The following is a 20020-nucleotide window of genomic DNA, read 5'->3' on the forward strand; positions in this document are numbered from 1 at the left end:
CCCTGCATACCACCTTCACCGGCTCCAGCTGGTACAAAACCAGGCTGCCAGGCTGGTCTTCCAACAGCCGAAATACCAACACGTCACACCTTTGTTGGAAAGACTTCACTGGCTCCCGGTAGCGTACCGCTGTATTTTCAAAATGGGTTGCACCGTCTTTAAATCTCTATCCACTCCCGCTCCTGCTTTTATCTCTCTCAGTCTTCACCCCCACTTCCCGTCACGACACCTTAGGTCTTCTTCCCAAAACCTCTTGATCACTCCCAGGTTTAAACGTAAGAAACTCGGTGGTGCTTGTTTTTCTTTTCTTGCCCCTTCTACTTGGAACTCTCTTCCCCTTTCCATTCGCCTTGCTCCGGACTATATCACTTTCCGTAAACTTCTGAAGACTCACCTGTTCCGTCTTGCTTACGACTAGCCTCTTACACCTCCAGAGTCCCCCCCCCACTTGTCTTTGAGAGCCATGAAACCAATTTGTGTACGTGCGCGGTAACAAGCATTTTTTAACATAACATAACAACATTGTGATGTTTTTCGTTTTTAGCAATTTGTTGTAATTAACTTAATTTCTAAGCCCTTGTGGGATTAGCACATTTCTGTGATTCAATGGTTTGTGACATGTGGCTGTGCATACAATGTACTGCTCCTATTTAGCAAGTCAATACATTCATAATTTTAATGACTTCCCTATTACATCTGTTCAAAAGAGACTTATATCCGAATCCCATAGGAATTTACTCCAGCTTCCTGCCCAACAGAAGATATGTTTTTAGGACATCTTGTCTTGCATTCAAAGTTCTTTATGGTCTACTTCAAGCATGTTTAGAAAACTGATGTTAGCTGTACTTCTCACATATCATACTCAAATCTCTGTGGAACAGTTCCCACCATGAACTTTTCACCACAAACATCTGAAACTTTAAACAATACTGCATTGCGGGAGTGGCATTTAAAGTTCATGTCTGTTGTAGCTTCAGTGTGTTCGGCCTCATGAATTTATATATTTAGTTTATCTTCTCTCTGTAATCCCAATTTAACTTCAGCTATAACTTCAAACCCCTTAGGTCCTCTGATGGATCTTGTTCTGTGCTGAAAGGGACTGGAATATTTTAGATGGTGATCAATTATCATATGAGGACCTAGAAAAAAATAATTGTTAACATTCAAGACAATCCCCCTGAACAGTTCAAGTAATCACTCAATCAAATTGAACGTAGCTATAAGAAATAATGAGACAGAATCAGCAGAGAATGTTACCTTAATTTGCATTTCCTTAAGTTTTCAAATAATTAGCATACAACCAACATTTTTAAAAAGCATTAGCATACTCTGCGAGATCTAAATATGAAGGAAAATATCTTCCTCAGCCGAGGGAGATTTTATCCTAGAGAAAATGAATTAGTAGGGAAATCAGTTGCGTCTCATACCAGTTTAGTAAGTTCCAAATTACCATGAATTCAGCTGTTATATACTCAACCTGTGGTGTGGGTTTGAAATGGAACCATGGTCTCATAATGTTTATCTATTGAGCGAGGTATGAGTCAGGGATTTCCCCTGTCCCCAATCCTATTTGCCTTGGCAATGGAGCCTCTGGCGATTAGGCCACACCAAGATATGGCTCAATGGGGTAATATGGTGGGGAGATGCACCCATGATGTTTCCCTATACAAAGATGATGCATCAATGTACGTCATTCACCCAGAGCGATAGGTGACTGCGTTATTGGAAATTATGACTGCGTTTGGAGAGGTCTCTGGATTGCGTATCAACCGCCTGAAGTTGGTGCTCTCTCCTCTGGCTGGTTGGTTGGAGCGGACACTGTTGCTCTTCCTGTGACAGGGCTCCTCTGTGAATGCGATCACTTGCGCTACCTGGGCATACAGGTGGCCCAGTCTGCTGAGGATAATTACAGTCTGTATATGGGTGGAGTTCTCGGTCATCTAGAGGCCCCAATCTGTTTCTGGAATCCCCTGGCCCTCGCCATCATGGGTAAAGTGGCTTTAACCAGGTCTACTAGTATTACTGGTGTGGGCTGGTAAGCAGAGTAGGGTGTATTTTGAGGTGCTAAAACTGGATGTGGAGCTCGAGATCTGGGTCTTATGGATCTGCAGATGTATTTTTTGCTGGATTGCTGGAATACACTGTACAGTGCTGTTCTGATGTCCTGAATGGAGAGAAGGTGCTGCTGGCGAAATGGGGTGGAGAGACAAACCTTCCTGGGTATCTGATGAGGAGATTGAGGGCACTGGTTGACTGCTTGCTTATCGTCCCCAGGTCACCGAGGTTTGGGAACAAGTTATTACGCTGCTGTTTCATAGGACCCCTTATGGCAGATTGCTGCACCTTCAATAGTTACACTGTTTCAGACAAATAGATTCTGTAATGGATCTAACACAGTGGTATGATGGGGCTGGTCCATGGCTGTGGACTTACACCTCAACGGTACCTTCCTCACATTGGAGGAGGCGTAGGAATTATTTCAATTGCAACCCAGCCTGTTCTTACAATATGCTAAGATTTACCCCATGGCATGCAAGGTCTGGGTCGATTTCCAGTGAAACTTGAGGAGTCGCAGATGCTGCGGCTGTGCTGATGGACCTGGGCTCCTACAGGGGCCTTATCTTCCTCACATACAAAGCCTTGAAAGCCCATTGCATGGTGGATGTGACAGGAGCTAGTAACAGGAAGTCGACCGACCTACCGGAGCCTCTCACGGAGGGTGAGTGGAGATGGGCTGTCTCACTGGTCCAGGAGGTTGACAGCAACATCGGATCAAGCTCACCCATTTTTTTTGTTTGCACTGCACCGACCTAGCTCCTCAACGACTGTATAGGTTTAACGGCAAACGATTTACCACTTGCCCCTGCTGTGGGTTGGAGCAGGCAACATTACTTGATAAGACATGTGTTTGCACTAAAGTGCGGAACTACAGGGACGGGATATTACATGAGCTGTGGGAGATCACTTAGTTCCCGATATTGACCTTGATCAAACATTGCTTGCTGGGTCTGTTGCTGACACCAAACAAGGGATACAGAGGAAATACAGGTTTGCACTGTTGGGATTGGGGCTGGTTGAATTATATTTCGCTGGATGTGTCCCAAAAACCCATGCTGGACAGATGGCGGGCAGAACTGCACAAGTTGGGAGTGGTGGAGGACAGGAGGTTAAGACAGGTCCACACAGATAAGAATGTGGAGAGAGACTTGGAACTTCGTGGTGACATGTTGGAGGGTTTGGTGGCCGATGAGCCATGGCCAGCCTCACCTACTTTGCACTCACCAGTTGTGAACTTGGACACACCCTTGGTGGATGTAAAGGATCGGGCTCCCAGATCCATGGATGATGTGTCTGCCAATGTTTTTAACCATTAAGATGAAGTAGGGCACCCCCTTTGGGCTGGGCTTTGGGTATCCGGGGACAGCCTTTTATCTTGGCCCTCGTCCTCCCTCCCTGCACGTGGGGGGAGGCTCTGCCTCCCATTTATCTCCCTGGTTCTCAGCCTTCTGCCTCCACTCTCCTCTCTCAGACAGGGGCTGGGGGGGGGGCGGGGGGGGGGGGGTGACACACAATGAGTATCTGCTGTTGAATTTTTTTATCTCTTTGTGTTTAACATGTTTCTTACCTTAGCTGGTCTTAGTTGCTTAGGTATCGCAAAGCAGATGTAGAGATGCATATTATATATCTGATATATGTAGATTCATGTCTAACCAGAGGTGACTGCTGTAGCAGATCCTCGTCCCCAATTTGTGCATCATTGTTTCATTTGTTTTTTATTAGTTGACGGCTGTGCTGGATTGTACTATTTTATTTTCTGTGACACAGTTGTATGCGCTATGCTATGCTATCACATGATGTATTATGCAAATGCTAGATATAAACAAGTTTAAGTTAAATTTTTGCCATTTTTAAACTTTTTAAATGCATTATGCATCCTTTTAAGACAAGACCTATGCTAAACTCACAGAGACACCTTTGCACTACGACGCAAAGGTGTCTTGGTGGCACAAGGTAGCTGATTTTCATGCTGGCACTAAGGAAAGGGGAGGAGAGTGCAATGTAAATATGGTGCTTAACTCCTCTCTCCCTTTCACGCAGAGCAGCATTTGTGGCTGCTGCACTGTGCTCCATGAGTAAGTGGTAAATCTGCCCCTAAGGGTACTTCTGCAGGTCCCCCATGTAATGACGCCTTGGCTCAAAGTGGTTCATAGCAGCGCAAATCGCTAATTACCCTATGAAAAGGGAAGCCTTCTAGCACAAAATATCATTTGCACTAGGAAGTAAGTACTCCTACAAGACTTTACATTTCTCCTTTTCACTTTGCAGGACTTTTATAAGATCACCCATATCTCTCCTTTCAATTTAAGATTGTGTTATTATTTTAAAGGTTAGCAATTATGCATATGTTCTCTCTCTCTTCTTAAATCTTTGAATCTGTATTAAGCCTCCTATTGCAGAAAAGCATGTGCACTTTGCCCCCAATTAAATAACAGAGAGCAGAAATAAGAAGCATAGTTAAGGCCACTTGCTGTTACTCCCATCCTACATTTTAGGGGTCAACTGACCTGCAAAAAGAAGCCGACAAAAATATGTCTCTAATCAAAAGAAACAATTCTGTGCATACTGGTATATCCCCTCAGTCTACTTGTTGATAATTAGTATGGCTTTAAGGCCCGCTGCACTGGACAAAGGCGTGTAGAGAATCATACTGAAAAGGTTTTTGACTGTTTATTCCAGATAGCAATAGGTTATACGGATTAGTAGTTTTTCCTTTCCTTATTCTGTGACCTCGTACTTTGACAAGTGGCGGCTTCTCCACTGAGGTGGAGGAGCGTCGCCCCGCTGCTTTTAGCAGTGCAAAGAAGGACAAATAAAATGATAATAACTTTATGTTATTATCATTTTATTTGTTCCTGCTGCTTGGCAGCTTTGCAGGAGGGACGGGGCTGCTCTGCTCTCAGAGCAGGGGGGAGGAGTTGTGGGCAATGACTGTTTGGCCAGCCCTCATGGCCAAACAGTCATGCACACTTTCTCTGTTCTCCATGCAGGCTGCATTACAGCCTGGGTGGAGAACAAGTCCAGGCCCCCATTCCCTGGCTGAGCACTTTGCAGCGATCTGATTGGTCAGGGGAGCTTGGGATCCCGGGTGCTTCCTGCTTGCACAGAAGAGGAGAGTCAGCGGTGGCCGGCCAGCCAGCTGGCCGGTAAGTAAGTTAATATTTTTTTAATTTGTAAACCCCCTTTCCCAATATTTCCCCCACCCCTCCCCACCCCACTGCTGCTTCCCAGGAGCTGCCACCACTGACTTTGACCTTGATAAAAGTAATGTATTTTGATATATGTAATGTACTTCTGTGTTTTTTATTGCAGGGCTGCTGTGATTGTACTGGCATATTTCCGAAAACACTAAAGAAATTTGATTAGAAGATTATGCAAAGTCTTTGAAAATCTGGGTCGTAGTTTATAGAGACTGAAGTATCAGTCACAAAATCTGGGTAATTCCAAGTTCATTTCTTAACTAAATTTTCAGCCAATTTGTAAATTACATACGATGTCAAAATACCACATCCCTGATTGTTCCCTCCTGGACATTTGAAGTGCTGAAACCTGTTGAAGTTTTTGGGTGCAAAATTTACCAAAATGGAGTATTACTGTGGGAATAGGGATCATTAGTCTATGTGTAACTGCTGGATATGACTTATTGCAAACAATGTGTATCTTTGGGTATATAATTGCACCGAAACGGCAATGTAGAAACTCTCCATACTGAAAAACATTGGAGTCCATCGATAAGTACTTTGTAGAGAGACTTTGGCCACACTGCCCATTTCAGATAAATTATGTATATTAATCAAAATAGCAGCCTCCAGTATTCACAATGGGTCAGGAGTCATCCCGGTAACACGGATCTAGTCAAGGGTCGTAGATGGTATCTGGGTGCAAGACAAGTGATCTCAGTGAACATGCAGCAGGATGTTGCTCCCTAACCGTCTTCAGCACAGGCTGCACATGCATAGAGATAAACGAAAGAACAGAAACTAAATAAGTATCTGGCCTCTCCCGGAGGAGCAGCGTTCATTTGAATTCATCTCTGCGTGTATCACGAGCGCCCCTGCTCATTTTAGTACTTCGATATCTAAACTGATATTCGCAATAAGAAGGCAAGCAGAGTGATACAGTATTTGAAAGCCCTGCAGGAAGTTGGGGCACAAAGTTTATACTTATGAGGACAGTCACGTAACTCCCAGTGCAATGCTGCAGGATGTTGCAACAATACACCAGTGTGATTTACTTCCCTGAAAGGCTGGTTTCCTACTCATAACAACCATAGCCGTGGATAATAGGATGACATTATCACCTTGACATCTATAGCTGTGGCGAACAAGATGACATCAAAATCGTTTTTAACTATGACGGCTGGTAACAAGATTACATTCACTGAAGATTGCTGGCTGTACTTTTCCTCGCTGAACCATTTTGAAATATCCTTTAAGGACCATCTTTATAGTTGTTCCTGACAGGATCATTTTGGGGTCCAGGTGTATGTTTCAGGTTATTTGCTTGGTCACAAGAATTTCCTCTATCGCTACCAAACGTGTGTTAATTCTTCCAAACCTCATTTTCTTTCGTTCAGGCATATTTATAAACTCATATGTGGAATCAGTAGTATTTTCTTTTAGTTTTGAACATATGGTTACTATATATCTTAAATCAGAACAACATTAACAGTATATTGGACAATTACAATTCAATTTATAGTAACTACAAAACATCTTCTAAATCAAAAAATCAACTATACTTAGAGGTAGGTGGGGGTAGGATAGAGGAAGAAGATGGATCTATTGTAGGCACTTAAAAATGTTAACTAACTATAGCAAAACATGATACAATACTGTAAGGCTAATTTTAATGGGATTAATATGTGACAGTTTGATATATATGTCGAGTATATTAATGACAATAAAAGTAAGCATAATACAATACTTCATAAATTCATTACAATGAGTGACAAGGAGGTTAAGCAACTTCTTCACTAGGTGCTTGATGCAAATGATGAGTCCGCACAAAATAGTCAAGGAGACCAGATACACTCTCTTCTCAAAAGGGACATAAGGTATACATGGGCTCTATCTATTTTGTAGTTAGAACATTAAGCATGCCACCATTATTAAAAAAAAAAAAAACATTATTCAAGGACAATTTGCTGGAATCTTGCCAATTTTCTGTCATCTGCCCAAAGCCAATCACTAACAAAGATCTCTTCTATTAACATTTATGAAACCTCCCTGTAAGTATATGAAAGACTACCCACAAATATGTATAAAAGGAGACATTAAAATCAAAAATAGAGTTAATTTGATTCAACTTTTTTAGAAATACAATCACTAGTGCTACATACGAGGTCATTTTATGCACTTGAGATACCATTAATAAGTAAATGAAACTTCAATTCATGTGAAAATTGAAGGTTGAAAAGAGATCTTACTTTGAGAAGAAAATTAGATTATCACCAGAAACTAGTCGATTAGTCCAAATTAAGCCCATATTTCTCCAGGATGTCCAGTAGATTAGCTAATATTTTTCTTAATAAGTTTATTATGCCAGGTAGTTGAATTTAAGGACAAATCAGTCTCTTCAGCTTGAAAAAATACAATAGGTTCTAAGGGCCTGATTCACAAAGGTAAACTTACATTTACAGTTTTGTGTAAGTTTACACTTGCTTTAGTAGCTTTCCTACTTTTTGGTATTCACAAACCATGAGTGTAATTTTACTCTTAGTAAAATATTTAGACGTAAAATTGCAATCATAGTTTATGAAAACTGAAATGTAGGAACGTTACTACAGCAAGTATAAACTAAAACAAGGTGTAGGTTTACTATTGTGAATCAGGGCCCAAACTGTAGGCCTGAGCCGCAAAGGTAAATGTACACGTTGTAGTAAGTTTACTACTGTTGTGGTATTCACAAACAGAAAGACTTCAGCTACATGTACAGACATTTTAATATGCCTATTGTTATGTTGAAAACACAGACTATTCTAATGTAGGCTAATTTTGCTGAAGAAGGATAATAACTCTAAATAAAATAAGAAAGAGAAGAGGTAAGACCATTAACAATAGATTACATTTTTAATGTAATGATCTAAATCAAATAAATTTGCTGGGACTGAAATATTGCTCTCAAAACTCACCAACCGGAACACAGCAACAGCCCCCCAAAGCCATCAAGAATTTCAACAATTGGATCAACTTCTGCGTTGACTCCTTGACCCTGCTCCAACACAGCAATGCAACAAGATCCAGACCCCAGGACAGTTGGCACGCAGAGTAACTCAAACTGATCTAAACCCACTGCGAACAACTGGAGGGCAAATGGAGAATGAGCCAGGACAATGCAGACAAGAGAATGTTCAAATCTTTCCTAAGACACTACCACCAAATTATCCGTACCACCAAATGTCCTGCTCTGGGTGACCACATCGATGCCAGCACCAACAGAAGCAAATAAATCTTTGACAGTGTCAAAGACTTCACCTCACCATTGGCCACCTCCACCATGATCACCACCGCCACCATAGAGTCCAACCACTCAGGGGCCCCAACGGAACCCTGCCCCCACCACACCTACTCCACAGCACTAAAATCCATCAGCACCATCTTCACACCCATTCTGAATGCCTCCACCTTCTCAGATGCTTGGAAACATGCAAACATCTTCCCATTGCTGCAGAAACCTACTGTAGATCATTCAACGCTCGCCAACTTCAGACCGGTCTCCCTGCTACCATTTTCAGCTAAGGTCTTGAGGTTCCGTGAGAATCGTAAGGATTTTTTTGACTTGTTCGAATATGGACGAGTTTGGTATCTATGAACCGCAAATGACGAGTTTAGTGGGTGTACGCGTTTTCGCTACGCTGCCCTGAACCGTTCGTCTTATTCGTGGGTTTCTCCATCTGAACCCATGGGTTCCAGTTTAGATACGGCATCCATTTTGTCTCTTGCCCTCAAGTAGCCAGCGAACGGACACTGTCCGCTTCGTGACCCTGGGATTCCCAAGCTCTTACGGAAGACACGTGTTCCTTTGAGGGTGTCTTTATGACGAGGGGGATGACACTGCAAAGGCAGATGGCTCCGCTCGAGGCTCATCTTGCCATGCCGGTCTATTGTTTCAGTCGTGCATGCATTAGGCACGAATCCTTTGATCCTGCAATCGTGCTTCCGATATTGCCCCCCTACACTCTTTTCCAATCTGTTGTCTATCTTTGCCTTCCTTGCACCTGTTTCTGTCTCTTTTCTTAACTCGTTTACAGCCAGAATGGAATGTACTTAATGGTGGGATAACGTACTTTTACAGTTGGGAACCGGCAATGCTACTGTAATTATGTTCCGGGCTTCTGAATACATGAAAGCGACCCTTTTGAAGTTTACTGTGGGAACTGAGTTGTAACCTTTTGTTCGCCATGTTGTGCTATGACTAAAATATCTATAAAAGGAGCGATCCACTGTTGCAATTCGAAGCAGTCTCTCAGAACCTACACGTAGTGTACTTCTTGCGATTTCTGTATCCCTGCAGTAAATAAACGCTGACCTTTGACGCCAAAGGAAGTGTCCCGTGTCTCTGTAATTTGTACGCCGGAACAGGTAACCCACGAAGGTTTCAGGTGTTGTTCCCTGGCACCGCTGGGCCTTAGAATAGCCCAGTCCTTCAGTTGGCGCCCAACGTGGGGCGACATCAGCGGTACCGGTTCAAAGCCTGACGATCGTGAGGAACTTCGTGTGAAATCTCCGAGGGAAGGTGCACCCCGCTTCATCGATCCTGTTGTCGAAATAAGTGGTCCGAAGACTTTTCCCGCGAAGATTCCCGCCTCCTGACGGCTGCGACGGACTGATGCCCTGACTGTCGACCTGTTTTGGCGCCTGGCGTAGTCCTTTGTACGGCGAGACGATAGACGGGCCTTCCTGGTGACGCCATTGTTCTTTCAGTTAAGTATTTGTGGGTCGCTCCCAGAATCCTTGGTTGTTGTTGTAACTTGGTTGTTTGCATGGTTCCATTGCATTTGTGGTTCTTAGTTGTTGGTTCTTAGTTGTTGGATTTTATTTGACGATTGCAATTGCCAAAAACCGAGGGTTTTGCATTTTTGCGAGGACATCGTAATCCGATAACCCTTGAAGTTTGTAAACTCGGTTAGTGTGCACGATGCCTGGCCATAGTACTTTGTTTGGTTTCTTTAAATGCTGAGGTACGGATTCCCGATTGGAGGATTCATGTCCGATACCTCCAGTTGGAACTCCGATTTATGAGCTCTATAGTCGACAGGGAGTGGGTCCTATCGTATATAATGAATATTGGATCCGTTATACTAAACGCATAGTTTTTGAGACGTTCTCTCAATTTAATGAGCCCACACAAAGATTAGTGTTTGAGGAAATGTGTAAATCCTTACGAGAGGAGTGGGATAATGATGAGGTAGACAATGTACCGCCCGAAATGACTGAATTCCAGAATCAGTTCTCGAACGGTATGATTGTGGGTGGTAATGTTCGACGTGCTTATCCTTTTGATCTTCAGTACAACCTCGAGCATTGTTTAATGACGAAACTGAGGAGTGGATGGCACAACCTGGTCAGTATCCCATGCGAGAAGTTCCTCCAGTGTGGATGCCAGGTAATCCCGCTGCTAACCCTGTAATTTTGCCACACTTCCAGAGAGTTTGGATACACCTCCCATGGAAGCGATCGGAAGTTTTGCAGGTGAAGCAATCTTTGCCTGACCCCCGGAAAAATCCGGCAGGTTATTACAAGGAGTTATCTCAGCTAGTGGATGCTACTATTATGAACCTTGCCGACATTGATATGTTGTTTGGTAACGTAGTACCTCAACCAATTTGGGCAAAAATCCGTCAAGAGAATCACGTAGCTGAGTTAGGCGGTGATTGGGCTGCTCTTGCGGCGGCTGACGGACGACAAGTTGGTGGGGCTAAGCCTGAACAGATCATTACGGATCTGCCCCAAAGAATAATTACCCTTATGAAGACACTTATGCCAGCAATGAGAGTTAACTGGGATAAATTGTCTGCGTGCAAGCAAAAGAAGGACAAGAGTGTCTCCGATTTCTTTACCGGATTTGAGGAGGCATTCATCGATCACAGTGGTCAGGATATGAGCACTGAGGGAGGTCAGCGATTGTTTGTAGATAAATTTGTGTCGAATTTGTTGCCTGAACTCAGCAGCAAATGGAAGAATTCTGAAAGTTCGTGGGCTGTTTCTGCCTCTGCTCAAATATTAGCCACGGCTCAATATTACGAAAATAGAGAGAAGGAAGAAACTGATCGTGCGGATAAAAAAACGAAGGATCTTAAAACTAAAGTTCTGTTGCAGCAAGCGTATCCTCCGCGCTCGACTCAAAATGACTCACAGCAGCAAAATCGATCGCAATCACAGTTTTCTAGGACGCAGTCGCGTACTGACTTCTCTACACCGAGATCTATGCTTGGATATAATCAATGCGCATATTGTAGGGGTGAGGGCCATTTGAAGTTTGATTGCCCGGTTTTACGTGACCGAAATAATGGTGTTTCGGCTCGAGGAGGTCGTAGTGGTCCTCAACAGGCATCACGTGGTAGATGTCGTGGTGTTACTCAGAATCAGAATGAGCGTTCTACCACTTCATCAGACTCGAATAATTGCTTTGATCAGCGCGGTTCATCGTCTGGTAGATCTGCACGACTATTACGTCGAGCATGACATTGATGCTGACGGTAATTACTAGGACAGCCACAGACAAAGAGAGGGAGTAGTATCAGTTCCGGTTGATCAGAGAGGGCCTTACGTCGCAGTTGCCACATCGGGCGTAGTTGAGCCTTTTCTGTTGGACACTGGTGCAGCGAAAAGTTCCATCATGCATTCGAAACTCCCTGGCGCACCTTTGTCTGGCTTAACGAATGTTTCCGTTGGATTCTCTGGCGCCCCCGTTAGCAATCCGGTTTCTAGCCCTTTGCCCCTTACAATTGGGCCGCGTGAGCTAGAAGCTCCTTTGATTTTAACTACTGGTTGTGGTGTGAATATTTTGGGCCTGGATTTGTTGAAACGGTTATATGCGACTCTGTACTGTTCTCCTGCGGGAGTAGAGCTTACATTGGGTCAGAGAGTGATCTCTCCTATGTACTTGTCATCTGATAAGCTCCCACCGGAATTGAGTTCTCTTCCTGAGTCTTTGTGGGCAACAGGTCCCAATGACGTGGGCCTGCTGGACATATCACCCTATGTTGTCCAATTGAAATCGAATGTGCGTTTACCACGTATTCCCCAGTATTGTATCTCTCTTGATGGTGAACGAGCGCTATTAGCGATCATATATGACTTGATCAAGAAGGATGTTATTGAGGAAACTCGGGGAAATGTGTGTAATAGTCCTGTGTTACCTATCTTGAAAAGAACTGATCCATCCAAGCCTCCTGTGTATCGTTTTGTCATTGATTTAAGAGAGGTAAATAAAATTGTGTTTCCACAATTTCCTGTGGTGCCTGACATTACGGCTTTACTGACTCTGATTCCAGCCTCTGCCTCTTGGTTCTCAGTAATCGATTTGAAGAATGCTTTCTTTAGCATTCCGATTGCTGATGAAAGCAGAGATCTATTCGGCTTCTCATTAGGTGGTCGCAGCTTCAGGTTTAAACGCGCTCCTCAGGGCTACTGTGAGAGTCCATCGATCTACAGTCAAGCCCTAAAGAGTCAACTTGATGCGTTTGTGTTACCGGCTGGCGCGGCCTTGATTCAGTACGTTGATGATCTGTTGGTGGCTGCTGACACTAAAGAGATTTGCAAAACTGCTACAGTATCGCTGTTACAGCATCTCTGTGACTTACATCACAAGGTGTCACCTTCTAAGCTGCAATATTGTTGTCAAGAAGTAACCTATTTAGGTCACTTATTGTCAAAGGAGGGAAGAAGGTTGACCCCAGAAAGAATTGCAGCGATCGCTCGAATGACTGTGCCAACAACTCAGAGAGATGTGCGTGCCTTTCTAGGTATCACGTCATATTGCAGGCAATGGATTCCAAATTTTTCATTGCTAGCGAAGCCATTGTTAGCCCTCACGTGCAAGGATGTTCCGACTCCTTTGCCATGGACTGAAGAGTGTCAGAAAAGTTTTTCTGAATTGCGTGATGCGTTGTGTTCGGCCCCTGTGTTAGGTACTCCTGACTACAGTAAGCCGTTTACACTATACGTTCACGAGAGAGAGGGTTGTGCGTTGAGTGTCTTGACGCAACAATTTGGTGGTAAGCAGCGTCCATGTGCATATTTTTCCTCGACCTTGGACCCAGTAGCTAGAGCTTTGCCGAGTTGTCTAAGAGCGACAGCGGCAGCTGCGGTGTCCATCCGGCAATCTGCAGGACTGGCCATGGATAATATGCTTACGGTGATGGTTCCGCATGCAGTTGACACTCTCTTGAATCGCACAAAAACTCAACACTTGACGAGCGCAAGGTTATCTGGTTATGAGTTGACGCTTTTGGCAAGTCATATACAAATAAAGCGTTGTAATGTGCTGAATCCGGCGACATTGTTGCCGACTAATATGGAATCAGATGATGTACCCCCACATGATTGTTATTTAAGAACTGAAGAAGAAACGAAGGGTCGTGTTGACTTAAAAAACACTCCATTGGCAGATCCCGATGGTACTTTGAATGTTGATGGTTCATGTTTTAAGTTGCCGAATGGTGATGTGACGACTGCGTATGCTGTAGTAACGTTGAGTACGGTTGTGGAAACTGCGAGATTGAGTCAGAATTCAGCTCATGCGGCAGAGTTGATTGCGTTAACGAGAGCGTGTGTTTTGTCTAAGGGAAAGCGAGTGAATGTGTTTACAGATAGTCAATATGCGTTTGGCGTTGCACATAGATTTGGTCGATTGTGGAGAGAAAGAGGATTTATGACATCGCATGGCACGAAGATCCAACACGGACAGCTCGTGAACGATCTTTTGGACGCACTTACATTGCCTAAACAGGTGGCAATCATTAAATGCAGCGCGCACCGAAAGGTTACGGATGATGTTGGTCGTGGTAACGCTTTAGCGGATGAGATTGCAAGGGAACGGCTAAGAATCTTGCAACCCGAATGTACGTTACGAGTTCAGTAAGGTGGCCGGCTCAGACTGGCATGTATGAGGACACTGTTGAGAGCGTGAAAGCGATTCAGAATGAGGCCACTGAGACTGAAAAGGCTAAGTGGAAAGAAAGTACGGGAAAGTTAGATGCGCATGGATGTTGGGTTGATTTGTCGAAATGTCAGAGGTGGATATTACCGGATGCATATGTGCTAGCCGTTGTGACTATGGCTCACGGCTTGTCACATATTAGCGTGAAAGGTATATGTAAGTTGTTGTCCCCTGTATGGAAGAATGATGGTATCGCTAAGTGTGCTGAGAGAGTGGTTAAGAATTGTATGGTATGTATGATGTATATTCCTGGCAAGGGCACCCCCACTCCACCTGGCCATTTTGCTCCTCCTACATGTCCCTTTGAGGTCATCCAATTGGACTTCATCCATATGGAGAGATGCAATAACCTGAAATATGTTTTAGTTGTGGTTTGCGCGTTCTCCAGATGGATTGAGGCCTATCCTCTTAAAGATAATACCGCCCTGTCCACAGCGAAAGTCCTACTGAAGGAATAATTTCCTCGGTATGGAATGCCACGGATTGTATGGTCAGATAACGGAAGTGAGTTTGTGGGGAGTGTGATGAAGAGTGTGTGTAAGGGCCTTGGAATTCGACAAAAATTCCATAGCGCCAATCATCCCCAGTCAGCGGGTTCAGTGGAAGAGTAAATGGTACTCTGAAACTGAAGCTTGCTAAGATTCAAGCTACGACTGGTCTGTCATGGCCTGATGCCTTGCCTCTAGCTCTCTTGTCGACCAGGGCGACTGTGCACTCTCGAGTAGGGCTTAGTCCATATGAGATTGTGTTCGTCCATCCTGCGAACATTTGGGGAGTTCCGAGGCCTAAGGCATTTGATAGTCTCGAATACCCAATGTTGATTGATTATCTTATTGATCTGACTGCTAAACTGAGGTTAATTCATCAACAGGTCTTTGAAGCTCTACCGGCACAGACAGAGGGTCCTGGACATCGGCTCCAACCGGGTGACTGGGTGGTCACCTGTAACTTTGGGAGAAAGCGTAACCTGGAGCCGAGATTTGTGGGTCCCTTTCAAGTCCTGCTGGCGACAAGGACTGCAGTTCGCTTGGAAGGCCGAAAGAATTGGGTGCACGCCACCCACACCAAGAGAGTCCCGATCCCTTTGCCAGCAGATTCTTGGGTGAGGACTGGGATTGTCGCAACGGAAACGGAGACCCCAACATGTTTTGTGCCGTTTAGTGATGCTCAACCTGTAGGAGACAATTCATTGCAGCCAGATCCATTTGTTGAATCGCCAGCATTGGAAAATTCAAGGCCTGAACTGTCATCAGAACGATCGAACACTGTTCCACAATCTGAACAATTATTTGAAGAACATACTCGACCTGGGAGAAGTCGATATTTCCTTCGTTCTCGTGACAAAGACTAATAAAAACATCCCTTTTTGTTCTCCCCTTTTGAATTTATATTACCCCCCTTATTGTTGCCGTGAACGTTATGAATAATTGCATCCTCTATTAATTTTTGAGTTTCTTTTCACGTGTGTTCCTCTTTTTCCACAGCTAGGAGATTTGCATTAAAATTGAATGTTTGATTAAAGAAAACCTTTCATCCGGGTTGACCTTAGGGCTGTGCGGGTACTTCCTTCTGTTTAGCAGGTTCCTGACATTAGGTCGGTTACTTTTGTCGATTCCTGGGAACTCCTGGGAATTGATAATCGCTACTCAGAACGAAGTGCGTCAAGAACGTTACGGACGGTTTTTAGAGGATGGCGTTCTCTAAGCTGCGGGAAGTAGAGAGGATGTTGGCTCAAAAATCGAAATTACATAAGGTTGTACGAACAAAATGCTTTCTGTTTCAGGTATTCCTGCTGTTTCTGACTGTTTCTATGCTAATGGTGGGTGGAGTGTATTTTGGAATACAGTCATTATTGCCTTCCGCTTCACCTACTTCTTCTTCACCTAAACTGGATTCTATTCCCACTGTTTCTCCACATTCCTTTCATCCTCTGCCCCAACATGAACAGGTTAGACGTGCGGAATTCATGAACAACTCCTTTGTCCAACTCCTACATCAGCATCAGTTGGTGATGAATACTACTAACTGTTGGGTGTGTGGGTTAATGCCACATACCATGGATAGGGGTATTCCATATTTGGTTCTTCCTTACAGCTCCCAGGGGTCAGCTCGAGCATTCCAAACTATGTTCCGTAGTGCACTAGATTCCTACCCCCATCGAGAGCCACGCTCTGCAGATCCTGGTCCCGGCCCGTACCACAAGCCTTTGGCGAGAGCGATTGTTGACTTAGATAGAGATATTTTTAATGCGTCGCTTATTCCGGAGGAAGAGGTGCGAGCATACAAGGACCTGAGTGAGGCTGAGTATAGCATGTCAGTGGGTGATAGACAGCTTAAAAGCTCGTCTCCGATCTGGATTGTACCCCATCTCGGCAATTTCTGCTTGCAAGGTCTTGGTCGAAATCCGCGAGCTCAGCTTGGGAAGAGTGCTTGTACTGAAATGTATGTTTTGCCGATGCTCTCTTCCCCTGTTTTCCTGACTGCCAAGGGTACCTACTTTGTATGTTATGATCGCGCATATACGTGGTTGCCCCGTGACTTCTCGGGCACCTGTTATATTGCGAATTTTTTGCCACCGACTTTCACAGTTGCCTCGGACTATCACAAGACTAGAGTTGTGAGAGGCGTTATTAGCAAAGAGGACACTGCCGGTCAAGAAGCAGGAGATTTCTTTAAGGGTTTCCTGCCGTTTTGGGGACCTATGGTTAATAGTAGGAATCTGAGACAGTTGACTCGTGTGGTAGAATCGACTGCTAATATAACTGCGAGTGCTCTTGGTAATCTAACAGCAGAGCTTCAGGCGGATAGGCTTATGACGTTGCAGAACCGTATGGTTCTAGACGTTGTTCTTTCAGATAGAGGTGGTGTGCAAGGTGATCCATTCGAGTTGCTGCATTTTCATTCCTGATAACGCTCCAACTGTATATCAAGCCATCTCGAAGTTGCATAAGATCTCCGAGTCCATACACGTGGACGTAGGTGATTGGACGCTACTAGGATGGTTTTGGGGCCTAATGTCGACGTGGGGTTGGAAGATTCTGATGATCATCGGGGTTGTTGCGACGTTCCTATTCACGTGTTGTCTTTGTGTACAGTGTGGTCCTGCCTTATGTGGCCTCTGTGCTACAACGTGTATAAGATGGCCATCTGTTACCAAGGAAGCATTGATGGATAGAATAATGTTGCAGCAACATCTGAACGATCTGATGAATATTGAGATCGAATCTGATATCGACTAGTGCTTGCCTACATGAGGGCAAAAGGAGCGTCTGAGGTTCCGTGAGAATCTTAAGGATTTTTTTTACTTGTTCGAATATGGACGAGTTTGGTATCTATGAACCGCAAATGACGAGTTTAGTGGGTGTACGCGTTTTCGCTATGCTGCCCTGAACCGTTCGTCTTATTCGTGGGTTTCTCCATCTGAACCCACGGGTTCCATTTTAGATACGGCATCCATTTTGTCTTTTGCCCTCAAGTAGCCAGCGAACGGACACTGTCCGCTTCGTGACCCTGGGATTCCCAAGCTCTTACGGAAGACACGTGTTCCTTTGAGGGTGTCTTTATGACGAGGGGGATGACACTGCAAAGGCAGATGGCTCCGCTCGAGGCTCATCTTGCCATGCCGGTCTATTGTTTCAGTCGTGCATGCATTAGGCACTAATCCTTTGATCCTGCAATCGTGCTTCCAATATTGCCCCCCCTACACTCTTTTCCAATCTGTTGTCTATCTTTGCCTTCCTTGCACCTGTTTCTGTCTCTTTTCTTAACTCGTTTACAGCCAGAATGGAATGTACTTAATGGTGGGATAACGTACTTTTACAGTTGGGAACCGGCGATGCTACTGTAATTATGTTCCGGGCTTCTGAATACATGAAAGCGACCCTTTTGAAGTTTACTGTGGGAACTGAGTTGTAACCTTTTGTTCGCCATGTTGTGCTATGACTAAAATATGTATAAAAGGAGCGATCCACTGTTGCAATTCGAAGCAGTCTCTCAGAACCTACACGTAGTGTACTTCTTGCGATTTCTGTATCCCTGCAGTAAATAAACGCTGATCTTTGATGCCGAAGGAAGTGTCCCGTGTCTCTGTAATTTGTACGCCGGAACAGGTAACCCACGAAGGTTTCAGGTGTTGTTCCCTGGCACCGCTGGGCCTTAGAATAGCCCAGTCCTTCAGTCTTGAAAAATATCATCAATAGACAACTCACTGAATACCTCTTCACCCACCAACTCCTCAACACCCCTCAGTCTGATTTCAGCCCCAACCGTAGCTTGGAAACTGCCCTTATTGCTGCCACAGATGACATCTGCATGACTCTGGACAGAGGAGTCACAGAAGCCGTTATCCTCCTGGACCTCTCTGCTGCCTTTGACACAGTCTACCACCCCACCCCATCCTCATCCAACAGCTGCAAAACATCACAATACAAGGACACTCACTCCAATGGATCCACTCCTTCTTGACAGAAAGAACCCAGTGAGTCACCCTGGCAGCATATATCTCGGACGCACATACTTATTCCGTGGAGTTCTGCAAGGATCATCTCTAATCCTCACCCACTTCATTGCTTACATGATCCATCTAGCCAGCATCATCCACTCTCATAATATCGACATCCTCTCCTACACAACCCATACTCTCCCTCATTGACAAGTTATCCAGTGCCCGGTTCTAGTTCAATGCCTTGAGACCCTACGGGTATGTAGCGCGCTTTATAAGTGTCACTGATTGAATGCTTACATGACTGAAGTCGCCCACTAGCTGAAGTCCAACTGTCTAAAGCTGAACACAGACAAGACAGAAATTGTAATCTTAATGAAAAGCACATTACAGTGGCACTCCACCTGGTCGTCAACAGAGTTAGGACCGACACACATCCCCACCACCCACGCCACGAACCTTGGGATCATCACTGACAGCAAACTCAACATGACCACCCAAGTCAATGCTATCACTGCCTCTTGCTTCCATACCCTGAAGATGCTGAGGAAGATTTTCAAATGGCTCCCAATTAGCACCTGGAAAAATATCACAAACACCCTGGTCACAAGCAAACTAGACTAAGGGAACACCCTATATGTCAGGATCAACAAAAATCTCACCAGAAGGCTGCTCTCCATTCAGAACTTGGTGGACTGAATCACTCTCAACCTCCCACGCTGCATTCACATCACTCAACACCTGAAGGAGCCCCTCTGTCTCCCCATTCACAAATAGGCACAATTTAAAGTCCTCGCCCACACTTTCAAGGCCCTGCATAACACAGGCCCAGCATATCTACATGATTGCATCTGCTTTCACAAACCTTCCAGAAACCTCCGCTTATCTGGACTCCTGATTGCACAAACACCACCTATGTGGAAAAACCAGAACCCACGGTCAAGCCTTCTCCTACATCGCTCTGAAAGCATGGAACGATCTGGCCCTACACAGAAGAGCCTCCACCTCCCTAATTACATCCCACAGGAAGCTGATGACCTGGCTTTTCGAGTAGTCCCACTAGGGCCTAGGTGTGCCTGGACTCACACCTGCTCAGTGCCAGTATACCCTCCCTGGTGATAGTATGCTACACAAATCTGCATACCATAACATAAAATAACAACAAGCGACACAATCAAAAGCATTTCCAGCAACAAGTAGAATTACTGCAGGAGGGCATTTATGTTAATAACATTTAGTTAGGATGCTAAAAAAATATCTTATATTATCTGCAAAGCATCTTCCTTTAACAAAACCATATTGTTATTGTCCTAGAATTTTATTAAAAAGGATTCGAAGCATAGAGCTAGAGCTTTT

This window comes from Lissotriton vulgaris, chromosome 7 (genome assembly GCF_964263255.1).
Source record: "Lissotriton vulgaris chromosome 7, aLisVul1.2, whole genome shotgun sequence".
Classification (NCBI taxonomy): domain Eukaryota; kingdom Metazoa; phylum Chordata; class Amphibia; order Caudata; family Salamandridae; genus Lissotriton; species Lissotriton vulgaris.